Genomic DNA, 12,112 nt, shown 5'->3' on the forward strand with positions numbered 1-12,112 from the left:
GGTCAGTATTTTACATCAGTATTTGTAAGCCAAAACCAGGAGTGGGTGATAAATACAGAAGTGGTGATGTGTTTCTATTATACTTTTCCTCTATTTGTTCCTCACCTGATTTTGGCTTCCAAATACTGATGTAAAATACTGACCAAATACTGCTAGTGTGATGGCAGCCAAACTCTGCAATGCTTCCACAACATATCTCGGTGACTGACACTGTTCTTTCGTGACACATTATATTTTAAGTTAATGGTAAATTTTGATCGATTTGCAATTTCCAAACTTTGAATGACCTCTTTAATCCAAATCGTCACACCACACAAAATAGTTAATAAATAACATTTCCCTCGTGTCGGATTTACATCAGCGCCACCTGTAAAATGTTGTTTTTTTTTTAATTTGCTAGGATGTCAAAAGCTTTAAGGGTACCGTCACACAGTACCATTTACATCGCTACGACGGCACGATCCGTGACGTCGCAGCGATCGTATGATCATCGCTCCAGCGTCGTAGACTGCGGTCACACTGTGCAATCACGGCGCTGGAGCGATGCCGAAGTCCCTGGGTAACCAGGGTAAACATCGGGTAACTAAGCGCAGGGCCGCGCTTAGTAACCCGATGTTTACCGTGGTTACCAGTGTAAAAGTAAAAAAAACCAAACCGTACATACTCACCATCTGATGCCCGTCCGGTCCCTTGCAGTCTGCTTCCTGCTCTGACTGTCTGCCGGCCGGAAAGTGAGAGCAGATCACAGCGGTGACGTCGCCGCTGTGATCTGCTCTCACTGTACAGCCGGATTCAGTCAGAGCAGGAAGCAGACGGCAAGGGACCGGACGGGCATCAGATGGTGAGTATGTACGGTTTTTTTTTTTTTTTACTTTTACGCTGGTAACCACGGTAAACATCGGGTTACTAAGCGCGGCCCTGCGCTTAGTTACCCGATGTTTACCCTGGTTACCAGCGAACACATCGCTGGATCGCTGTCACACATCGCTGGATCGCTGTCACACACAACGATCCAGCGATGTCAGCGGGTGATCAAGCGACGAAAGAAAGTTTGAAACGATCTGCTACGACGTACGATTCTCAGCTGGGTGCCTGATCGCAGTAGCGTGTCAGACACTGCGAGATCGTAACGATATCGCTACAACGTCACGAATCGTGCCGTCGTAGCGATAAAAATGCCACTGTGTGACAGTACCCTAAGATTGTAGCAGTAATTTATTTTTCATTTCTTCAAGTACCGGTAAATGTCCAAAATGTTTTTTTTTGTTTTTAGGGACCGATTCAGTTTTGAAGTGACTTTGGGGGTTCTATAATATATCTCAGGAACCCCCACCCACCCCAAATGATAACATTTTAAAAAACAGCAACCCTCAACATATTCAAAACTGCTGTCAGGTGGTTTATTAACCCTTCCTTCAGGGGCTTTTCAGGAATTAGTGCAAAGTGGCATGACTGGAAAGAAAAATGTTATTTTTAGCACCTAAATGTTGCCACCTTGTAAACAGGTCACCATAACTGGCGGTGTGAGCGAGCGGTGGTGGACATCCGGCTGCAGTGGGAGTGCTGGACGCCTACAGAGCCCACCCTCTGGAGGAGCCATGAATATCTCAGCCCTGGACAACCCCTCTGCCTCTTGCATAATATCTGCTGGGATTGTCTTTTTGCAAGTCCTGTGAACACAACACCCCAGACAGATGGAGCTTTGTTTTCGGTCTGGGAGGACATGTGATCTACATCACCCAATCACAGGCAGCAGTGGTCCGATGTTTGTCTGGACCAAGCAAGTAGTAGAGAGACCTGTGAGGGACAATTAAAGGGCTAAAACAAGAGAGCGGAGAAGGAGGAGGGGGTCGGAAAGATGAGCATTAATTTTTTTTTAAGTTTTTAGACTTTTTATTTTAAACTATCTTAGTAGCTGGACAACCACTCTAAGAAGGTATAGACAAAAAATAAAAGTTTGCATCTTGGAAAGACGTGATCCGCTCGTGCCTGTTAACTAGTTAAATGCTGCTGTCAAACTGACAGCGGCATTTAACAAGCGCTTCCGGCCACCAGGTCGGAAATGCACGCACCGCTGACTCCCGTCACATGATCGGGGGTCAGCATAACAACCAGAGGTCTTCTGGAGACCTCTATGGTTGTTGATGCCAGATTGCTGTGAACGCCACCCTGTGGTCGGCGCTCATAGCAATGCTGTAATTCAGCTACATAGGGGAGACCTGAGCATCGCTCCTATGTAGCAGACCGATCAGGCTATGCCAGCTTCTAGCCTCCCACGGAGACTACTGAAGCATGGCAAAAGTTAAAAAAAAAAAAGTTTTTAAAAATATGGAAAAAAAATAAAATTAAAATAAAATTAAAATCACCCCCCTTTTGCCCCATTCAAAATAAAACAATCAAACCTACACATATTTGGTATCAGAGTTAAGAATCGCCCAATCTATCAATAATAATAAAAAACAAAATTAACTTGATCGCTAAACGGCATAGCGAGAAAAAATTCCAAACACCAGAATTACGTTTTTTTGGTCACCGCGACATTGCCTTAAAATGCAATAACTGGTGATCAAAAGATCGAATCTGCACCGAAATGGTATCGTTAAAAACTTCAGCTCGGCACTCAAAAAATAAGCCCTCACCTGACCCCAGATCACGAAAAATGGAGATGCTACAGGTATCGGAAAATGACAAAAAATTGTTTTTAAAGCAAAGTTTGGAATTATTTTTTACTACTTAGACAAAAAAAAATTACTTAGACATCTTTGGTGTCTATGAACTCGTAATGACCTGGAGAATCATAATGGCAGCTCAGTTTTAGCATTTAGTGATCCTAGCAAAAAAAGCCAAACAAAAAACAAGTGTATGATTGCACTTTTTTTTGCAATTTCACTGCACTTGGAATTTTTTCCCATTTAGCAACGACATGCTAAAGCCCACGGGGTCGTTCAAAAATAAAACTCGTCCCGCAAAAAATAAGCCCTCACATGGCCATATTGACAGAAAAATAAAAAAGTTATGGCTCTGGGAAGGAGGGGAGCGAAAAATGAAACGCAAAACCGAAATAAGTTCTAGGGGTTAAGAGGTTAAAAAAAATATTTAGTTGTCCCTGCTATAAACATTCCGAAACATAAAAATAATTTTTTTTTTAAAGTTGAATAAAAACTTACTTTTCTTATAATAATAATAATAAAATATATATAATAACGTGAAAATCTATCAAAATATATAGATTAAAAGATGGCAGCAATACAAACACCATCACGAAAATTATAACAAAGTTCTACCTTCCAAGATAAGGAGAAAAAAGTTTAGAAAAAAAAAAAAAACTCTTAAAAAACTAATTTCCAGAAATTAGACTTTTTGGAGGCGCACATGTCCGCAGCGGCCAATCACATTCGAGCATCACACATGCTGTGGTCAGGTGACCTGTTGTTGCTATAGGCAACTACGGGGAGAACCTGCCGCGCGTACCTAGTTAAAAAAAAAAAAAAAAAAAAAAAGCCGTAAAGCAGACTGGCTGCTGTGAACTACACAACGTTTGCGACCGGAGACAAGCGACTTCTCCAAGTTTTACAAGACTCCACTATTAGTTTTCCCTCAGAAATCGCCTCTTCCGTGCTCAGCTCCACCGCAAAATACCTCATATCAACAACCGACACTACCGGAAGACGCCGCCATTACATCTCCCCTTCACACCCAAACTTTCTCCCCTCAGACTTTACCTTCTCTCGTCGTTTAACTTGACCCGTGCAGGCCAGCAGTGATCACCTGCTCCTCAGTGCCGAGTCCACACGTCCCGCCCGCTTAACGGTTGCGTCTCCGGTGCTCTGCGACTTCGGAAAAGTAATTCTGGGCGCGAAGGCATGTGATTGGCTGCAGACAGCCATTTCATGTCTACCCCTGCGTTGGGATTGGCTGTAGCCAGTGTAGTGGGCGGGATTATAAACCACGCCTACTCCCCTCTGTTATGAGGGACTCGGGAGATAAAATGGACGTGTGAGAGACTGAGGGCAGCGGTCCCGGAGTGGTGGCAGCGACCCGACATGGTGCGCCTGCGCGGCCTGTCACCTCTCTGCTCTTTCTTGATTCTGCAGTTTACCTCTGTCTCTCCTCTGCCTGCACTTTATATCTACAGTCTGCTGCTCCTGTCTGTGGCTGCATTTTGTAGCCCCTGCCTCCTCTAATACCCCGACCTGCTCTGTTGCCCCTGCCTCCTCTAATACCCCGACCTGCTCTGTAGCCCCTGCCTCCTCTAATACCCCGACCTGCTCTGTTGCCCCTGCCTCCTCTAATACCCCGACCTGCTCTGTTGCCCCTGCCTCCTCTAATACCCCGACCTGCTCTGTTGCCCCTGCCTCCTCTAATACCCCGACCTGCTCTGTTGCCCCTGCCTCCTCATCCTGTTCTCTGTTGCCTGCTTTGTTGTCCCTGCCTGCTTACTCTGGTACCTGCTCTCTGTTGCCCCTGCCTGCTCTGACATGCCTGCTTAGTTACCTGTTCTGTTGCCACTGCCTGATCTGTTTCCCATTACCTGCTCTCTGACATGTCTGCTTACTCTGTTACCTGCTCTCTGTTGCCCCTGCCTGCTCTGACTTGCCTGCTTATGCTTAGGCCTCTTTCCTCCAGTCAAAATCCGTCGAGTTTTGAAAAAACAGGATCCTACCAAAAAAAAAAAAAAAAATCTTTCAGAATCATGTACCCGAAAATGCAGGCACAATCACCTTCAACGCATCCGTCATAACACTGGATGCGTTGCACACGTTTTCCACTATTTTCACAGCATCCATCGATAACGTCGCATCACTGCATCACAACGCACCCCGAACGACAGAAGTGTGAAAGAAGCCTAACTTACCTACTCTCTAATGCCCCTGCTTACCGTTACCTACTCTGTTGCCCCTGCCTGCTCTCTGACATGCCTGCTTACTGTTACCTGCTCTCTGACGTGCCTGCTTACTGTTACCTGCTCTCTGACGTGCCTGCTTACTGTTACCTGCTCTCTGACGTGCCTGCTTACTGTTACCTGCTCTCTGACGTGCCTGCTTACTGTTACCTGCTCTCTGACGTGCCTGCTTACTGTTACCTGCTCTCTGACATGCCTGCTTACTGTTACCTGCTCTCTGACGTGCCTGCTTACTGTTACCTGCTCTCTGACGTGCCTGCTTACTGTTACCTGCTCTGACATGCCTGCTTACTGTATTGCCCCTGCATGCTCTCTGATATGCCTGCTTACTGCTGTTACCTGCTCTCTGATATGCCTGCTTACTCTGTTGCCCCTGCCTGCTCTGACATGCCTGCTTACTGTTACCTGCTCTGTTGCCCCTGCCTGCTCTCCGACATGCCTGCTTACTATTACCCGCTCTGACGGCCTGCTTATTGTTTCCTGCTCTCCGACATGCCTGCTTACTCTGTTACCTGCTCTCCGACATGCCTGCTTACTCTGTTACCTACTCTCCGACATGCCTGCTTACTCTGTTACCTGCTCTCCGACATGCCTGCTTACCGTTACCTGCTCTCTATTGCCCCTGCCTTCTCTGAGATGCCTGCTTACTGTTACCTGCTCTCCGACATGCCTGCTTACTCTGTTACCTGTTCTCCGACATGCCTGCTTACTCTGTTACCTGCTCTCCGACATGCCTGCTTACTCTGTTACCTGCTCTCTGACATGCCTGCTTACTCTGTTACCTGCTCTCCGACATGCCTGCTTACTGTTACCTGCTCTCCGACATGCCTGCTTACTGTTACCTGCTCTCTATTGCCCCTGCCTTCTCTGACATGCCTGCTTATTGTTTCCTGCTCTCCGACATGCCTGTTTACTCTGTTACCTGCTCTCTGATATGCCTGCTTACCGTTACCTGCTCTCTATTGCCCCTGCCTTCTCGGACATGCCTGCTTACTCTGTTACCTGCTCTCTGTATGAGCTGTTTTTTCTAAAGTAAACCTTCAGTATTCGGGTTATATTGCCGTGTGGGCACTTTCCAATAAGGCTACGTTCACACTTGTGTAACGGATGAAGTGTGGAAGTGGGCGGAGCTTCAGGGAGGAAGTACACAGCCGTCCGCAGCGCCCCGGAACGCAAGTGTGAACGTAGCCTAAGTGGCTTGTGCGTTGCATTTTGGGCACTTGGCCTCTAAGGCGCTGATTCTGACCTGCATTTTCTGCCAAGAAATTCAGAATCTGAACAGAAAATCCCAGTCAAATCTGCAACGTGTGCACATAGCCTTAGGGGGAGAGGTGAGAGCGATACTGCCCGGAGGCAGCAGGGGGCAGCACACTGCGTCACACATGTATAATAATAACATCACAGGCCAGAATAATACCCGAGAAATGAGACCAGGAGCCCGAGACGCCATTTATAAGGGCCCATGTGCGTTACCTAGCAACCAGCCCCCACAGACACTTAGCGCATGTGAAACAATTATATATTGGCGCGGTGTTCTCAGAACAAATTTTCAACTAAGTAAAAAGAAACAACAATTTTTGGGGAGGTTTAGTGTTTTATGGCGTCCATTGTGTGGTAATAACCTGAGAATTTTTAGATTTTATTTTATTTTGGAAGGACTTGAACCTGCGCCGGTCGCATATACTATTATAATATTGTAATATGTCGTGATATGGCTCAGGCCTGTGACAGGGCATGGTGGGCACAGAGGGCTCCCGGCTGTCATGGCAACCCATCGGATACCCCATGACTGCACCGCCGGGCACATGGAACGGTACATCCCTTATATACAGCTGTCAGATATTTGACATCAGCTCCTAAAGGGTTAACAGCAGCGATATAAGCTCCGATAGCAGATGCTAACCGTGTAACACAGCCGACATCTGCCGCTGCGGAGGGCAGGCTCATTGCAGAGGTTAGGAATGGAGGAGGGTCGGCACCGATCACAGGGGGTCAATGGGTTGTCCTGGCAGCCAGGGGCTTCAGAGAAAAAAAATTCTAAAAAATATATGTATATAATAACAATATAAACATTTATCTCATACCATGAAAGTCAAAATGGGAGAAAATAAAAAATTAAATTGCAGAATCACTTTTTTTTTGGCTACTTTGCATGCCTCAAAAAATAAATTAAAAAAAAAATTGAATAAAAAGATCAGAAAGTTATACAGACTCAAAAATGGTTTAAAGAAAAACCCCAACAAATATTTAAAAAAAAAAACCCTTCAACCGCCAGAAAAAAAAAAAATAGTAATGAAGTTAAGGTTTTCAGAATAGGGCAAAAAGTTGGTGTTTTTTTTTAACTTACAAAATGATGTAAACTTATTTTCACCAAAGTAGTAAAAATTGTAGAATAGTAACTGTTGTAAGTATAAAACCGCAAAAAAAAGTTTCAGTTCTTCATCACTTTCACCACACTTGGATTTTTTTTTTTTTCACCTTTTTTTCTTCCCTCAGTACAATACATGGGAAAGTCAGTGGTGTCATTCATAACCAACTCATCCTGCAAAAAAAAAAATTAAAAAATTCAAGCCCTAATATGACTATGGGGACAGAAAAATAAAAATAGAAAAATCACGGATCTTAAAAAGGAAAAATAAAATAAAAAAACAAAAGTCAGCATCTCTGAGAGGCATCATCTTCTGTCGGGTTATTATAGATTCTGTAGTGATAAAGCAACTAAGGAGACTTTTTAGGAACCAGACAGACGACTTGTTAATGTCTGTTTAGGTTTCTTAAAGTTACAGCAGCATCGAGAGTCTGGTCTACAGGCCGCTGCTGGTCGTCCCCTTCCCTCCGCGCCCAGGAAGTGACTCAGACGGCAGAGATCGTGCTGGCGGTGCAGATTTCCTGTCTGATGTAAACTACATCCTGCAGCATGAGAGGAGCGCTCGACCCCAAAAACATCACCGTGTGATGCGGACTAGTGATGAGCGAACATACTGGGATAAGGTGTTATCTAAGCATGCTCATGGGCTAAGCAAGTGTCTGCAGCATGCTCGAATAACGTTCGAGCCCCCACGGCTGCAAGTCTCATGGCTGCTCGACAGCCTCAACACTCTTAGTAAATCCCTGTGTTACGGCTGTCGAACTGTTACGAGTCATGCACCCGTGGGATATTGAACATATTCCAGCACGCTGAAGACACACTGTTAGCACCCGAGCATGCTCAGATAACACCTGATCCCAGCACGCTCGCTCATCACTACTGGAGACTTCTCTCTTCAGATTTTGCAAGTTCCCTTAGATAAAAAGAAAACTGATCGCTGCATGCCACCACCACTAGTGGGCGCCAGTTGCACGTTGCCCATGTTGGGTGCAGGTGTTTGGAGTGGGCTCAGAACACAGTGGGTGCTGGCTGTGTTATACAGCCAGCAGCAGGATGCCAATGGGACGCCCTGGCAGCCGGGAGGGCCTGCTCCATCACTGCCATGTTGGTGTTCCTGAAGAACTGCAGTATGTAGAAGAAGCAAAGAATTACACGTTCAAGCCCCACTATGGCAATTAAAAAAAAATTAAAAAAATGGAAAATCGCTTTACTTTTTCTATTTCAAAATAACCTTTTGTCACATTGCCTCGTCCACAAAAGTCTGAAAAAATAAATATCATTTTGGGTCAGCTCTTCTACAAAACAAATGCCATAGAAAGCGATCAAATCAGTGTATGTGCTAAAAAAAATGATGATGTAAGCTATTGCTCCCCCCCTCCAAAAAAAAAAATATATATTTTGATAGAAAAATAAAGTTACAGAATATTGTATGGTTACTGTAAATGGCGAAAACACACTTTTAAAAAAAAAAAAAAAATTGATATACAAGGTTGTCATCTCTGTAATGCCGTAGTACAGACCCCGAGTGTCAGGTTTGAAAGTGTTTTTTTTTTTGTTTTTTTTTTAGTACATTGAATGTTATAAAAATCCCCCTCCCCCTCAAAAATTGTAGAAATACGGGTTTGCTTTTTTTTCTCCACTACCTCAATGTGATTTCTCCAGATTCCTGAAAAAAAACAAAAAACCTCAGTGTAAACAAAGCCTAAGGTTATGTTCACACTTTTTCTTCAGGAATCAGAAACATAGTACTCACATGTAAAGTGCCAAGGAATAAATGGCGCTATAATAATAATAATAATATAGGAGCCGTGCTGCTGTCTGGCAATCACAGGCTATGGACACATTTAGGACCTATGTCCGGACCGTCTATGCACTAAACGGCTCGGTCTACATTCATGATCCATAAAGAACAAGAATAAATAAAATACAAACACACAGGGCCCTTTAAGTGTCCGCAGGCGGCCGTCCGTGTCTTCATCGGGCGCCTTGGCTCATTCTTGGCCTCTGGGAGAACCTGTACGTCTTCCCTTTGTACAGGATGTCTCCGGAGAACGCTCCATCTTCGGGAATCTAAGAGATTATTATTTATCCTTCCACACACGGAAGGTATGCCAGTTATTTCGCCTGCAGACAATCTGCATCACCCCAGCGCTCGTCTGTCTGCACAGTATATACTACATACAGTACATGCCGTATATGCCAGGCAGCGGTCTAGTCCTGGGCGCCCCACACCATTGACCATATATCATTTGCATGCCCCCTCTCCCCAAAAATCAAATAGCTCATCTGACCCCAAATACACTGATCCTGCGCGGGTGGTAACGAGCTGGGCACAACATGCACCTAACGACTGGCTCCGGTGATGCGGCGGCACAGGTTAGTCCCAGATTTATTTTGCCTTACAAACTCATATGAGAGAGCTCCCCCTAGTGGTGACCACAGGAAGGCAGAATTTTATCATAACCAGGGGTATTCTCATCTTGCCCACTATTATTACAGGATATTTCGAGACGCTCACAAATTATTTACATTTGGGGTCTCTGGTTATTCCTCCCGGCAGCTCACCAGTGAATACATTGCACAGCGTGAAATCTTAAAAATGACGCTGGCATTTGTTCTACATCCTGCAAGGTGAATACAAGGAAATGATCCCTCCCTGTAAGATCAGGAACGGCTCCAGGATTTTCATTTAGTTTTAGGACACATTCTTACGCCAAAGAAACCATAACGTATTGCATGGTTTACTTGCCAGCACAAGCCCATACACACTACAACTCCCAACATGCCCTGATAGCTTGGACTTTTAGTGACAGGGAATGCTGGTAGTTGTAGTATCACAATGACAGGCGTGCTGAACGACGCAGACCCCCACTCTACTCATTGCAATTAAGCCTTAAAGGGGTCTCCGTCTGAGGGGTCATCGGTGCCTATAAGGGTGGGTCAGCAGATAGTGGCGGCAGCTCTCGCTGTAACGTCATCACAGCTGCGACCCTCCACGTGCAGACGCTCCAGGACCCTTTTAAATCACCTAGAAACAAAACCGATACACAGGGGCAGAGTCACTAATCCGGTCATGTGTAGATACATTGTATCCAAATCTGCTACATTCATCACTGTGACTCGCGCTGGATGATACATTTTCTGCAAACTTCAATCTACGGTAACTTTTGGCTGCTACTTTATTCGCTTTATTTTTGCACTTAAATTCGTTCACACTGTCCCCATTTAAAGCCACAACACCGCACCCCCCAAAAAAATGACCCCCTTTATAGCAATCGGCAGGTCCAATACTAGGGGTGAGATTTTAAGCCAAAATAAGGCGCGTTTTCCAGCAAAGTTTAGGCGCAACTACAATGGTAAACCTGCCCCAATGTCAGTGCAGGGTCTTATGGGACAGTGCAGACCCCATGAAGACCCTCTGACATGCGCCAGATAACCGTGCAGCCGGGATGCGTCTCACCTGTGCCGTTGGCTCCATTTCTATCTTTGTGGCTGTATATTCTCGCTTTCCATCCCTGCGGCTCCTCCTGGTGTGAACTCGGCACTGTAGATGTCTCCAGACATCGACTCCTTCGTCCCCCTCCCACAGCATGCAGCGTTAGAAAGTAACTGCACCCGCATCCCCCACCATCCTCCGATGCATGTAGTTTATTTACCTATATGGATGGTTTTTGAGGGGGGATTGGAAAATTTATAATAAATTCTTCAGAGGGAAAATTTTCACTTTCCCCCTAATGAAATATCAAGCGTGAGGGTCTGCAAAATAATGACAAAACCAAGCACAGGCGCTGGGTGCACCCCTGACGTCACGGTGCACCCCTGGCATTCAGCGCGTCTTCTAATTTACTTGTTTTCTCTGTTCTCTTCTTGATTGACAGCTTTGGTTTTGATTGACAGAAGCCAGAGCTGGATGTAAAACAAGTAGGTGGGTAGTTGCACTGAGCTGCTCAGCCACGCCATGGTGAGCCTAGCGCCTGTGCTTGGCTTGAAAAGTCATTTTGTGCCGTCAGTGGTGAGGAGTGCAGCGCTTACAACCTCTATTCGATCGAGCTTGTAACTGCTGCGCTGCAGGTGGCCAAATCGTCAGATCCGGCCAGCCTCAGTGCCCCTGCGCTCCCCAGTAGGCGCTGGTCCGAACTGTCAATCACTCAGGAGCCACTCTTCCCAGACAGGCAGGAATCGTGGAGGCAGGGGAGCAGTGCGCTCCTGAACATTGAGGACTAAAATAATCCTAAAAGTCTTGTGTCAGCCCCATGAAAAATGCAACTTTCTAATATACTTTTTTTTTCTTAAAAATCTCTGCTTGCTGCCAGTGAATGGGATAATTGCTGCTGTTTAGCTCGTGAAGGAAGTCGGTCATCACAAAACAACTGTCCAAACTAAGCACCGGCGCTCATGGCATCCTTGGCATGGTCATACGATTCAGCGCACCTTACCATCCATCTCCACCCGGAGAAAAATGGAAGACAAGTAGGTGTGCAGAAATGCTCATCCATGGCAAGGGTGCACCTGTGCTTGGTTTGAACAGTCATTTTCTGATTTTTTTTTTTAATACATTTATCACGAGCATATAAGCGATAGACGTAGGATCACTGGGGGTCCAAACAATGGGACCCTCCTCGATCAGCAGAGCAGTGGTCCTAGAGTTCCCTGTGTGCATGGTGCGGTAGTGAATATTTCCCCATTTATGAATCTCTTGGATTGTGAATGGAGTGACAGTACCACTATTCACACTGCCCCCTTAATTGGTGGGGGTCTTAAGTGTCGGACCCCATGGATAATATAACACCTACAACTCCTGTGTATAGGTGAAAAAAGTAGCAGGATGACCCCTTTCAGTG

General features: G+C 45.5%; 1 protein-coding gene across 3 annotated transcripts in view; it reads right to left on the reverse strand.

Moving 5' to 3' along the window:
* Window positions 1-4,267, reverse strand: part of LBR (lamin B receptor) — a 36,517-nt gene extending 32,250 nt beyond the window's left edge. The window contains exon 1 of one of the 3 annotated variants that reach the window (XM_077282192.1): window positions 3,723-4,091. The gene's annotated coding sequence lies outside the window, so the exon portion shown is untranslated. Of the gene's footprint in view, window positions 1-3,722 lie in introns of all 3 variants that reach the window. The other 2 variants (XM_077282190.1, XM_077282191.1) reach the window with 2 other exon arrangements.
* Between the last annotated feature and the right edge of the window lie 7,845 nt (window positions 4,268-12,112).

This window comes from Ranitomeya variabilis, chromosome 2 (assembly GCF_051348905.1).
Source record: "Ranitomeya variabilis isolate aRanVar5 chromosome 2, aRanVar5.hap1, whole genome shotgun sequence".
NCBI classification, from domain to species: domain Eukaryota; kingdom Metazoa; phylum Chordata; class Amphibia; order Anura; family Dendrobatidae; genus Ranitomeya; species Ranitomeya variabilis.